Below are 11,426 nucleotides of genomic sequence, written 5' to 3'. Positions count from 1 at the left end.
GCAAACAGCCGAGCAGCGCAGGGACCGCGGGCCCGATGGCTGGGGAGGTGCGGCTGCGGATCCCCCCCGCGCAGCCCGCGGCCGAGCGGGCAGCTCTGATTGCCTCCCCCCATGTTTTATTTATCGGCGTGCTCGACAGGCAGGCTCGTGCGCTCCATCCCACGTTCCTCCCCGATGCTCCTGCCTGCAGATGGGAGCAGCAGTCGGAATAAGGACCGGGGGTGCTGCGGCTGCTCCCGGGTTCGGGGGCACCGTCCCCTCTGCTTGCCACTGCGGGCTCTGGTGACCTGCCGTTGTCACCCTGCCACACGGCTGCCACTCAGCTGCCACCTCCGTGCTGAGGAGCCCGCGTCCCTCCCTGCAAGCAGAAGGACAGCGCCGTGCCTCTGACCTTTCCCCGGCACTTTGAAGGCTCAGCCAGGCTCTCGCTGTTTCCCCTGCGCTTTGCCAAGAGCGGCGGTGTCCCGCGGCCTGGGCTGACGTGAGCCACGGGAGGAGGCTGCTGCGACACCTTCCCATTAGAACCGTGGCCGTGCTCGCTGCTGGTGGCCCTGTCGCTGTCGGTGGCCCTGCCGTGGCCCCAGCTCGCTTCCCTCCATCGCCTCCAGCTGCCTGCGCCGGAGGAGACGGAGCCGCAGGGTGCGCTGCTGCTGCCTCGCTGCTAATAAATAAGCCCCAGTAATGAGCTGGGCTCTGGCGGACGGGCAGGTAGGGCAATAATCCCCCGATTAAGTGGACGAGGCAGGCAGTTAAGTGCAGAAAAACCACAAATAAATAATAATCAGAATAATTTAGGAGCAGGGAGGAGCTGGTGGCTGGGTCCCTTAGCCTTTCCCCGGGCGGCAGGCAGGGCCAGGAGCACTCTGGGAAGTGTAGTCCTGCCTTCTCTGCCCACATCCTCCCCTGGCAGGATGAAAATCTCGGCTTTTCACCCCATTCCTCCCATTTGACCAAGGCTGGGTGTCCTGCGGGTGGCGGGGCAGCTGGCCCTGAGGATGGTGAGCGGGCTGGAAATCTCGCTGCCACCAGGCACCTTTGTGCATGGGGACGAGAAGGGACCCACGGGGAGCCAGGGCAGGGGCTGAGCTCCCAAAGGTGGGCTGCCCACCGGGTCCCTTGGCAGAGGGTCCCTGGGGCTGTCTCTGTGCCACCAGGGTGGGAGCTCTGGCCATGGGACGGCTGCTTTGCCCGCTCTCCCCTGCCGTGCCCGAGCGCACATCGCTGCTCTCCTCCTCCTCAGGATGGAAATGGGGAGCCTGGGGGGGGCTGCACGGTGGGGGCTGCACCCTGCAGGGCTGTGCTGGGTGCTGCCAGGGTGCGGGCTTCATCCCCACACCCCAGGCAGAAGCAGAACCCCCAGCGAGCCCCAGCACCTCTCCAGCACTATCGATCGCAGGCGCGGGCCGTGTGAGCCTCGCTGCTGAACTCGCAGGGCGATCAATAGTCGTTTTTCTCCCCAGCCTTCACCCTGCTAAGGGGAGCCACTGGCCTTGCCATTCCTCCTAGCAGGAGAAGCTGGCCAGGTGCTGTCCGGGGGGGGGGGGCTCCCACTTTGCCTTTATCTGTACCAGACCGTCAGCTCCAAAATTGCAGGCTGGAGCATGGCAGTCAGGCATCGGGGAGCTGGTGGCTCTGCCATGACCATGGGGACAGCGATGCGGGGCCACCACCAGTCCCTGGCAGGGGACGTGGCTCCTTTCCACAGCACGCAGCTGGGCTCCGGGGCAGCTGCAGCCGCTCCTAAGCAAACACTTTGGAGCAAAGTGCAGGAAACGTGCTCCCGCGGGGGGGGGGGGGGGGTTCACCTTGGTGGCAGCGTTGGTGCTGTGCGGGCGGTGCAGGGGGTGCTCAGCTCCATGGCTGGACGTGGGAGGGGACAGCCCGCGGCGCTGCCCTGCGCGCTGGCGGTGCGCTGCGATGGATTTTTTCCCGTGCTGGCAGCAAGGGGGGACTCAAGACAGGCGTAATAATCCCCACGTGAAGTGTAAGAAAAGAAGCTATTTAAGTATTATCTCCTCAGGCCGGCGAGCGTGTAGCCAGGCCCTTATCAGGAGAGGGAAGGCAGATAAATCAGCTCTGCCCGTTAGGCAGATGAGCTCGGCATGGCCCAAACCTTGTGGGAGAAGGTGCTGGGGAGAAAGTGGCCGAGTGTTCGGGGGTTTGGGAGAGCCGAGCCCGGCCCTACAGCGCTGGGACCCTCTGCTGTTAACTGGTTTTGGCAGGTGGGTGCGGAGATGCCGCCCTTTATGGCAGGCTACAGAAGATGGATGTGTTTGTGAAGCCAAACTCGAGAGTTTTTTGCCCTGAAACAGCGCGGGCACCTGCTCCGAATGCTAAGCAGCTCCTTGGGAGCCAGTTCCCCAGCACAAAGGGAAATAAATGGGGTGGGCACAGAGTGCTCAGCCCCCTCCCACGGCCTGGGGACCACTCCTGGGGAGTCACAGCAGGGAAACGAATGAGCAGAAACCCCCCCCAAGGTGTCAGGCCCATGGCATCCTCATCCCCGGGGGATGCAGCAGTGACCTTTTTCTGCAGGCGGCTGCTGCCGGTGGGACGGTGAGGGAACACGTGCCAGCAGCAGCACAAGGCGTCCCCTGCACGGAGGGGGCACCCTCGGGGCTGCTCTGCCCCCCAGTCCTGCTCCCCCAGACTGCACTCATGCCCCGGACCTGCACAAAGCCAGCCCCGATGCGCTGCCCCCGCAGAGCCCCCTGCCTGGCCCTGCCCAGCAAAGGGAAGGGATTTTCACCTCCTTTCATCCAGAAAACCATCCGTGAGAGAGGGACACAGCGGCTTGGGCTCGGAGCAGTGTCCCCGTCCCCTCCGTGCCACCGGCACCCGCACGCAGCGGGGCATGGGGACGTGCCGCGAGGGCAGAAGTCGCCGAGGCCGATACCAGCTCCTCGGGAAGCTCCGTAATCTCATTCCAGGAGCAAATCACATTCCCCGCAGCCAAGGACATGGTAGATTTTAATAAAAATGGTAATTCCCAGCAGACTGAGTCGGGAGCGGGGAGAGCGGTTGTTGCTTCCCCTCGCTGCTGCCAGGGGTGCGTGGCAGTGACGGGGGAGGCCGGGTGCTGGTGGGTGGCAGCGGGGCAGAGACGGTCCTGCCCCTGCAGAGCCTGGAGTCTGGTGTTATCCAGCGTGGCCAGCGCTTGGAAAACCCTCTGAGCCCCAAAAAAGAGGAGGGAAAGGCTTCTCCATCCTGCTGTGGTGAGGATCTGAAGGATGCAGCTTTAAAAAGCCGGGCAGTGGGTGCAGAGCCCCAGCCCCTCGCACCCTGCAGGATCCGGCCTCTGCTCTCGACTGCCCGCGCCCTGCCCCGCCGCTCACCCCAGCAGCCCGGCCCCAAAAGCCAGAGCTCTGTGTTTGCGGTTTCCTAGGAGAGAAATCACATTAAAAAAAATTAATTACACACCTGAAAACAAAATCTGGCTGCTCAAGTGCACATCAGGGATAAATGGTGTGCTCCAAATTAGACAATTTACAGCTTGGGTAAGTAATGAAGAAAGCCATCCTGGCGTGAAGGCGGAGGGGGAGAGTGACCTTGGGGGGTGCTCGGGGCTTCTCTCCCTGCCCCCCCAACCCCCCAGCCCCTGCATTTCTTTGGCCCCACTTTGCAACTCCTTGTGGGACCAGCCTGGTAAGTCCGGCAGGGATTTGGGGTAAGTTTTAGCTTTTTTAGAGCAGCAAGCTCTCTCGGGAGCAGGTCTCAGCCCAGGGCCCCTGCAGGGATGGCAGGGATGGGGAATGGCCCCGGAGAAGGGGACAGATGGAAGGAAGGGACCCCCGGCACCGGACGGGCCCCCCGCGGCCCCCCGGCCCCCCCGGCCCATGCTGGCCCCTGCAGTCCTTCGCCGCGCGGTGCGTGGGAGGGCTGGCAAGGCGCTGCCGAGGAGCGGGCAGCTCTCCAAGCTTTCCGCCGAGAAGAAAATCATTTCTTTGCCTTATTTTTCCCCGTACGGCGTCCCAGCGCGTTCTGCGAGCGCAGGGATTTAAAGGGGCTGAGCGCTGGTGCCGCCGGCCCTGGGTCAGGGGCAGAGGGGAGGTTTGGTGTGGCTGGATCCGTGCCGTGGGGCTGAGCTGGGCTTTGTGCACGGGCTGGTGGCTGCGCCTGCATCCCGGTTTGCCCGCAGAGGGACCAGCTGTGGGGCTGCACCCACCAGAGGTGAGGGGACACCCTATAACCTGATACTGCCCTGTCCCATAGGGGTTCCTGGCTCTGTGCAGGACCCACGGGGAGCTCAGGGCTCAGCAGCCCCCATGGAGATGCAGGGACCTTTCCCCTCCAGCCCCTCCAAGCTGCCGGCGAGGGGCAGGATCCCCAAAAACTCCCCAGGCCTCCAAAACGTGCCTGCGCCGGGTGGCACCGGCCTCCCCTCCCTGCTCAGCTCCCACCTCTGCTGGGGGCACGGGGGTGGCCCTGGGGGTCCCGGATCGGCACGAGCAAAGCAAACACCCCGCGTTAGCCCACTCTGCCCACGGCTGGAGCCCTGCAGCCCCCCCAAAAAGCTGCAGAGCCTCCCCTTCCCGACGCGGGAGGGAAACTCCCTCCACCTGCGGCAGCGCTCCTTCGGTCTGTGCCGCCGCGGCGCAGTGCAGCGCCGTTATCTCCGGTGCCTGGGAGCGGGGAGCAGATTAATATTCATCACCAGCGAGCGGAGCATATGGAATATGAATAATGCTAATTGTGCCCGTATAGATTTAGCGTAAGAAGCTCCCATGCATTAAGGAGGGAAGGAATTAGTCCTTCTCCAAACCGTTGCAGACTCATTAGCGGGGAGGGAACGCCTGACTGCATGCGGATTTCAGGAAGGGGATGAGGGTGAAACTTCTGTCCCGCGCCTGGGAGTGGAAGAGGCTCAGGCAGGGGGGGACTGGGGATGCCCGATGGGTTCACGCACCCCCTGCCTCTGCCTGAGCACTCGAAACCCGAGCGATGAAGCAAACTTGGTCCCTGCAGGTACAGAAGAGCAAAAAGGAACCGCCTGCAGATGTTGCCACCTGCAGATGCTGCCACCAGGACCCCCCGAGCCTGGTTCTCCAGGGTGTGGGCTCACAGGTCCCCAGAGCTGTCCCGGGGCTGTGGGCTGTGGCCCACAGCTGGCAGACGTGTTGGGCACCCCGGTGGCTGCCCCAGCCCCCAAGCAGAGCTTGGTGGGGCCGCAGGGAGGTGGCACGCTGCCGTGCCCGGCGTGCAGGCGTGCAGACACGGCTAACGAGGCGCCGGGGGCAAGGGGACTTCACGCCTTATCCATCCATCCTGCTCGCCTGCCGGGGACGGTGCTTTGTGCCCCGTTTTAATCGAATCAGCCCATGCAGCCCGGCGGCTTTAATAAGGTCAGGAGGAGAAGGCTCGGCTGTGCGGCTCAGCGCAGGAGGCGGCGGGCTGGGGGCTGCGGGGACGGGGCCAGGCGAGCGTGTCCCCCCCTTATGGTGTCACCTCCGCCTCGGGGGACCCTGAGACTCCCCCGTGCCTGGCAGCAGGAGGTCCTGCTGGACAGGGAGCAGGGGTGAGGGACGATCCCTTCATGCTTCTCCCCCAGCTTTCCTGGGCCGCCAGCTGCAACCTTCTCAGGCTTGACCACTGGTATCCTGCTCCCTTCCCCTCAGCATCACTGGGAACGTGGGATTCCTCTTCCCGCACTTTGATCTCTCCAATTTTTAGCTCATTCTGGCTGCCTTATAGGCACTAATCCCTCTGCAGGCATCGGAGAGAATCCACCTACACTTCATGCAGCAATCGCTTAAGTCTTATTGTGTAAATAAAATCTCGAACACCAAATCCCTAATCCTGGGTGGCTGAGCCTCCGATACCCGTTCCCCCGGGTCCTGCCTGACCGAGGGTGGAAGAGGAGGAAGACCACTGCTGTGCTCACTTGCATCCTCGACCTCGGCCCGGATCAAACACCCACGGATGCTTTTAACCTTGGGCTTTTCCTTTCTCCCCGCCGGTCCACGGCGGCAAGCCCCGGCCCCCTCCCCGCTCCGCCGCATTTGTTCAGCTTAGGGGATCAAACCGGGTGACATTTGGAGGCAGGATATTTCAAATGCAAATTTTCCCCTCGACAGATAGTGGAATTTGCTCCCTCTTATGAAGGGAACCTCAGGGGAGAGCTCAGCGCCGCGGCCGGCCCGTGCTGAATGCCAAACCCAGCTTGGGGAGGGGGGGGAGAGAAATCACTGCCTCCCCCTCCAGCCGCCTCCCCCCTCCTGGTCCCAACGCTCCTGGGCAAACACTTGTGAGATAATCGTCATCGCCACCGCGATGAGGAGGCGGCCGAATTTCCCCCAGCCACAGCTGGAGAGCGGCGAGGTAAGAGCCGTGGGGTCGGCAGGGAAACCTGCAGCTTTTCTGGGTGACAGGCAGGGAGGGAGACGTCCCGGCGGCCGTCCCTCTAATCCCACAATCGATGGTTTCTTCCTCGGCGATCGGGGTGCTGCTGATATATTATTGTCTCTCTCTCTCTCTCTCTCTCCCAGCTCTGAAATTAAAGCTTTCACCACTTTTCTCGCTGCAGAGGAACAAATGTGTGTCTGGGAGAGAGATTTACACTTTGCTTTCCCTTTTGGAAACGGAGCGTGATTTTCCAGTGACTGCAGGCACGGGGCCTGTCCTGACGCATCGAGGCAGGCTGGGGGGGAAGGAGCCCCCCCCACGCCCCCCGGGCTGCCAGCAGCATGCCTGCGAGGGCTGGGGACCCATGGGTGCCCTCATCTTACACCCCCCTCTCCTTTCTGACCCCTGCCCAAGTGCAGGCTCCAGGCTCGGGGTGATTCCCCCTTGGTGTGGCCGTGTTTGAAAAACACCCCAAAATAGGCGAACCAGAGTATTATTGGGTAAAAACGGTCTGTTTTCTGCCAACCCCATCCAGGATGCAACTGCAAAAAAAACCACAGCACATCTGTTTTCGGGGCTGGGAGGGTTTGGGGAGGCACAAGAAGCACAAAGCGGCCTGGGAGAGGAGCAGTGCTGGTGGGGAGAGCCCTGGGGGTGTCCGTGGGGGGGTTCAGCAGCTCTGGGGCTGTGCACAGGCAAAAGGCAGCCAGCACTCGCAGGCAGCAGGGGCTGCAGCGGGCTCGCTGGCCCCTTGCTTGCCCAGCAACAGTTCAGCCAAGAGGGAGAATGACAAGGAGGGGAAGTTCAGCTGCCTCTGTGCGCCCAGCGCCTGATCTCGGGAGCTTTTCCCGAGCTCCTGCACCGCTGGCAGAGGGCAGGCGGAGGGCCCTCTGCAAACAAAGATGCACCAAGGAATATCTGGAGCCTCGTAAATATATGCTGAGAGAGGAGGAAAAGGGATTTGAATTTCAACTTTGATGCATAATGTGCTTTCTGTAGAAAAAAACAGCCTTCTTGGCAGGGAGCGGGCAGCTTCCCACTAAATCTCCTGGAGGAGCGCCTTGCCAGTTGCAGAGATAAAACCTCAATGAAACGCCGTCAGCTTCCCCACGGCTCAGCCAAACTCGCCTCTCCTCCGCACGCCTGGGACGGGGATGCCGGGTGTGCACCCGCAGCCCCGCTGCCCCCCTGTGTTTTTTGGGGTGAGGGGGATGCCCTGTTCCGCACAGCCGGGGGCAGCGATGCCCGATGAGGGCACAACCACCCGGAGCGCTGCGGGGCAGCCCCTGCAGCGGCTGGTGGCTCTGCACGAGCACTTGGCTGCCTCTCGCTGCGTTTTTGGAGGCGGACAGGGGCTTGGGGCAGGATCAACGAGCTGATCCCACGTCCTGGCCGGCTCGGTGCTGCTGCCTCCTTCCCCTGCTCACTCCCCAGGCAGGGCAAGGGCACCTGCTGAGGTCGCAGGGGTATAAATAACGATTTATTTACATCTTTATTTGTTTAAGGCTTATAAATTGGGATGTTTTCTAGGCTCGGGGTTTGTAGACGTAAGCATCACTCGCGGTCAGGATGTCTCATCCCTGCCTGCCCCTCGCTCCCTGGAAGTGCCCCGGGGGCTCCTTCGGCTCGGGCTCCTGCAGTCTGCCCGCCCTGTCTGAGCCGAGCGCCAAGAGATGCTGGCAGGGCTCTGAGGGGAAACCAGCCCTTTAATTAAGAGCTTAATTACCCAATAACGAACGGTGGGCTTAGCTCAACCTTGAAACAGGCCGAGCAAGCGAGGCAGGCACAGAGCCCTGGGGAAGGAAGGGCGGAGGGGGGCCAAGGGGACGCTCTGCTTGTGGAGCTATTTGCGGATCTATAAATGGAGAGAACAAAACCCCGCAGCTCTGTCGGTACGCCTGTCCCTATTGTCCCCGGGGTGTCCCCACATGCCCTCGCTGCCATCTTCCACATGAGTCCCATCCTCCTGCTCACAGACATCCCTGTGCTGGCTCCCTGGGGCAGGGGGCTGCTGCCTGGCCAGGGTTTGTGGGGGCTATGGGGTCCCCAATCCTACTAAAACCACACGGTGACCACGGCAGTGGGATGGGGGCCATGCACGGAGCCCAGGAATGAGTACAAACGACCCAAATGTAGGCTGGGATGTGGTACCAGCAGGAAAAACATGGGCTGGGGACCATTTGTCCCTCTGCAGCGTGACGTATCCTGGGGAAAGGGAGCCCTGTGCGCTGGGCATTGCTGCTGCCGTGGAGGGAGGGGACTTTGTGAGCTGGAAGGAGAGGAGGATTTCTTTGGCTTGGCTTGTTTTGCTGCAGAAAGGCGGTTTCAGCTCCGAGGGTAGGGGAAATGAAACAGAAAAATGCCTCCCATTAAGCAAAAAGGATCGAGAGCCCTGCATAATAGTGCTGTCTGCAGGGGCTTCTCGCTCGGGATTTGCATCCAGCCCGGCCTCGCGCCAGCGCCTGGAGGGAGCCGTGGCACAGAGGACGCACGTGCTGCTGCAGGACACCTGCCCTGGGGTGGGGACAGCCACAGATGCCACCCACCCCACAGCCACGGGCAGCACCTTTGTGTCACCCTGCCTGCACCCGCACAGGGACCCAGCCCCGGGCAGGGCACGGCTGCAGGCGTTCCTCGGGGATGCTCCATCCTCCTCCTCCAGTGTCAGTTTTGCTAAAAGCCCGGGGAGAAGTGGATGAGATGGGGGGGGGGAAGAAGAACATTCACTCCAGAGCTTTCTTGTAAATCCACCTTCTGAGAAATTAATTACCAGCATCAGTCCCGCGTGCCTCGGGCCGGAGAGCGGTGTGACACCAACCCTGGGGCTAGCAGGGCCTGAGCCAAGGGTGGGTTTTTGGGGGGATGCTCCGGGTGGGAGGGTGACGAGGGGGGGGTGTTGGGGACTGCTGGCACCGCTGCCCTGTGAGGGTGGGCGATGCCCTGCGTGGGGACACGTCTCTGTCCTGCTTGTGCCCTCTAGTGGCTTTGTCCCCTCTCCGGTCCCACGGCCACGTCCCCAGTGCCACGGCCACCCTCCCGGTGCCACGGCCACGCTCCTGGGGCCACGGAGCCGAGGTGGCCGGGCTCAGCCTGTCCCCGTGCCGCTGGCACAGCCACCAGTGGCATTTTACACGCAGTAGGGAAACGCCAGGAGAAAACGGCTTGGGTCAGCCCGGGGGGGTCCCCAGTGGTCCCCTCCTTTCCCATCGCTTTCAGGCTGGAAGGGAGGAGCGCTCCTTGGCTTCAAGGTGTTTGGGTTTGGAAGTGTCATTCTTGACACTTTGGGGATGGACCCCAAAGCCCTTCTGGAGGCTTGAGACCCCAGAGCCAAAACTGCTGGGTGAGTGACCTCTAAATGCATTTTATTGAAGAAAATCAAACCTTGGGATTTCTAAAACAAAGTTTCTCATCCTTTTGGCTGCTTGGGGCTGTTTGCCACCTTTCCATCTCCTCTGTGCTTAATCACGCGGCAGCCTGAAAAAATGCCAACACGCTTTTTTCTTATTCTACTGATGTTTCTCTTTTATCGAAAAGAAATAAAAACGCTCCTTTGCCTCCAGCCTGCGGCAGCCACTGCTGCTCAGCGGCGCCCTGGGAGGGGGACGCTGCAGAGCCCTGCAGCAGCTCCTGCCCCCCCCGTGTGCCTCCCCCTCCCCACGACTCCTCTCTGTGGGGTTTGGCCCCTGCCCAGGGCCGTGGCAAGGACGTGGTGGGAGCACGGTGAGTGTGGGCTCCTGTGTCCCCAGGGGGACAAGGGGGTGGAGGTGTCCCCGTGCACTTGGCTAGCAGGGCAACAGTTCCTATCTGAGAAAGCAGGTGTTGTTTAGCAGCTTCCTAAGCCTTTTCTCCCAGAATTGCTGCTTGTAGAGAGAATTTAATTCCCTTTTGTCACCTGTGTAGGGGAGAACAAAACCATGTGCCACCTGGAGAAGTTTTCTGATGCTGCCCCCTTAGGGCACCAGGACCAGGATGAGCTGGCACCAGTAAAGCCACGGCAGTGGATGGGATCAGACGGGTGATGGATGCGGGGACCTGGAGCATCAGCCTCACCCCATCCGTGCTGGCGCAGCTCTAGCCCACCCCCACGGCATCGGGCCGGTCCGTGCACCGAGCGGTGCCAGGCACTGGGGCAGCAGCACCGCAGCCAGCCACTGCCACAGATGTTCTGCATTTTGGATTTCTCCCCCTTCCAGCCTTGTTAGTACTGAAATTAAAAAGTGTTTGCGAATCGGTGGCTGTTCTCCAGGACCCTAATTAGCAAATCTCTTCATCCCCCCAGGGCTGCAATCTAATAATCAAAAATAAAAAAACCCAACAAAAATACCAAAACCCAACAACCCCAAACAAGCCCCAAACCTCGTTTGATGGATCGGGAGTGCTACCGAAACAGTCGGGAGCGGCTCTTCCTGCTTAGTATGGTAATTAAACACTTCAATTGCAATTATTTTCGCAATTAAATAAGTCTCTAATTGTTATCATAGGTGGCAGGGGTTTGGGTGCGTGTGTTTGCCAGTCCTTCCTCCCTGGGCTGAGTGAAGTGGGGGTGCTGTGGGGCCTGCTCCTGGCTGCTGTGCCTGCAGGAGGTGAGTCCTCTGCGTGCTGGGCTGCTTTCTGCTGGCACCCCGACATCTCCCCTGCTGGGGATGTTCCCCCCTGGCTCTCCCAAGGGGGTCACAGCTCCCTGTCCCCAGGGAGGAGCGGGGAGGGGACAATGCCTGCTTGGCCGTCACCTTGCTGCAGGTTTTTCCCTGCGTGGTGCCGCCACTCTGGTGGGGCTCAGCGCTCCCTGGACCCCTCTGAGCCGGGCTGGGCTGAGTGCTGGGGGGCTGCAGCCCTTCCCCGAGCCCTCCTTGCTCTCTCCAAGCCGTTTGCTTGTTGCCATCGCTAATTGCAGGGGTGCAAGTGAGAGGTGGGTGCTGGTCCGCAGGGGGATCGAGGTAGAGCATCCCCGGCCGGGCTGAGGGGGCTGGGGGTCTGAGGGGCTGGGGGGCTTCGTCCCGGCCTGGGACCCCTTCGGGAAAGCCTCGGGGCCCGGCCGGGAGCGGGGCCGGGCTGCCCCCGGCCGCAAGCAGGGGGAGCTCCGA

General features: G+C 61.7%; 1 long non-coding RNA gene across 3 annotated transcripts in view; it reads left to right on the top strand.

Annotated features, from left to right (window-relative positions):
• The first annotated feature begins 10,772 nt into the window (after positions 1–10,772).
• The window catches only part of LOC308177437, a 39,016-nt gene continuing 38,362 nt past the window's right edge, over positions 10,773–11,426 (top strand). For 2 of the 3 annotated variants that reach the window (XR_013939113.1, XR_013939114.1), the window contains exon 1: positions 10,773–10,925. This is a non-coding gene — a long non-coding RNA (uncharacterized lncRNA). The remainder of the gene's footprint in view (positions 10,926–11,426) is intronic. The other variant, XR_013939115.1, reaches the window with a different exon arrangement.

This window comes from Anser brachyrhynchus, assembly GCF_964034855.1.
Source record: "Anser brachyrhynchus genome assembly, chromosome: 14".
Lineage (NCBI taxonomy): Eukaryota > Metazoa > Chordata > Aves > Anseriformes > Anatidae > Anser > Anser brachyrhynchus.
Note: the sequence above shows the minus strand (reverse complement) of the source record. Positions and strands in the feature narration are given on the sequence as shown.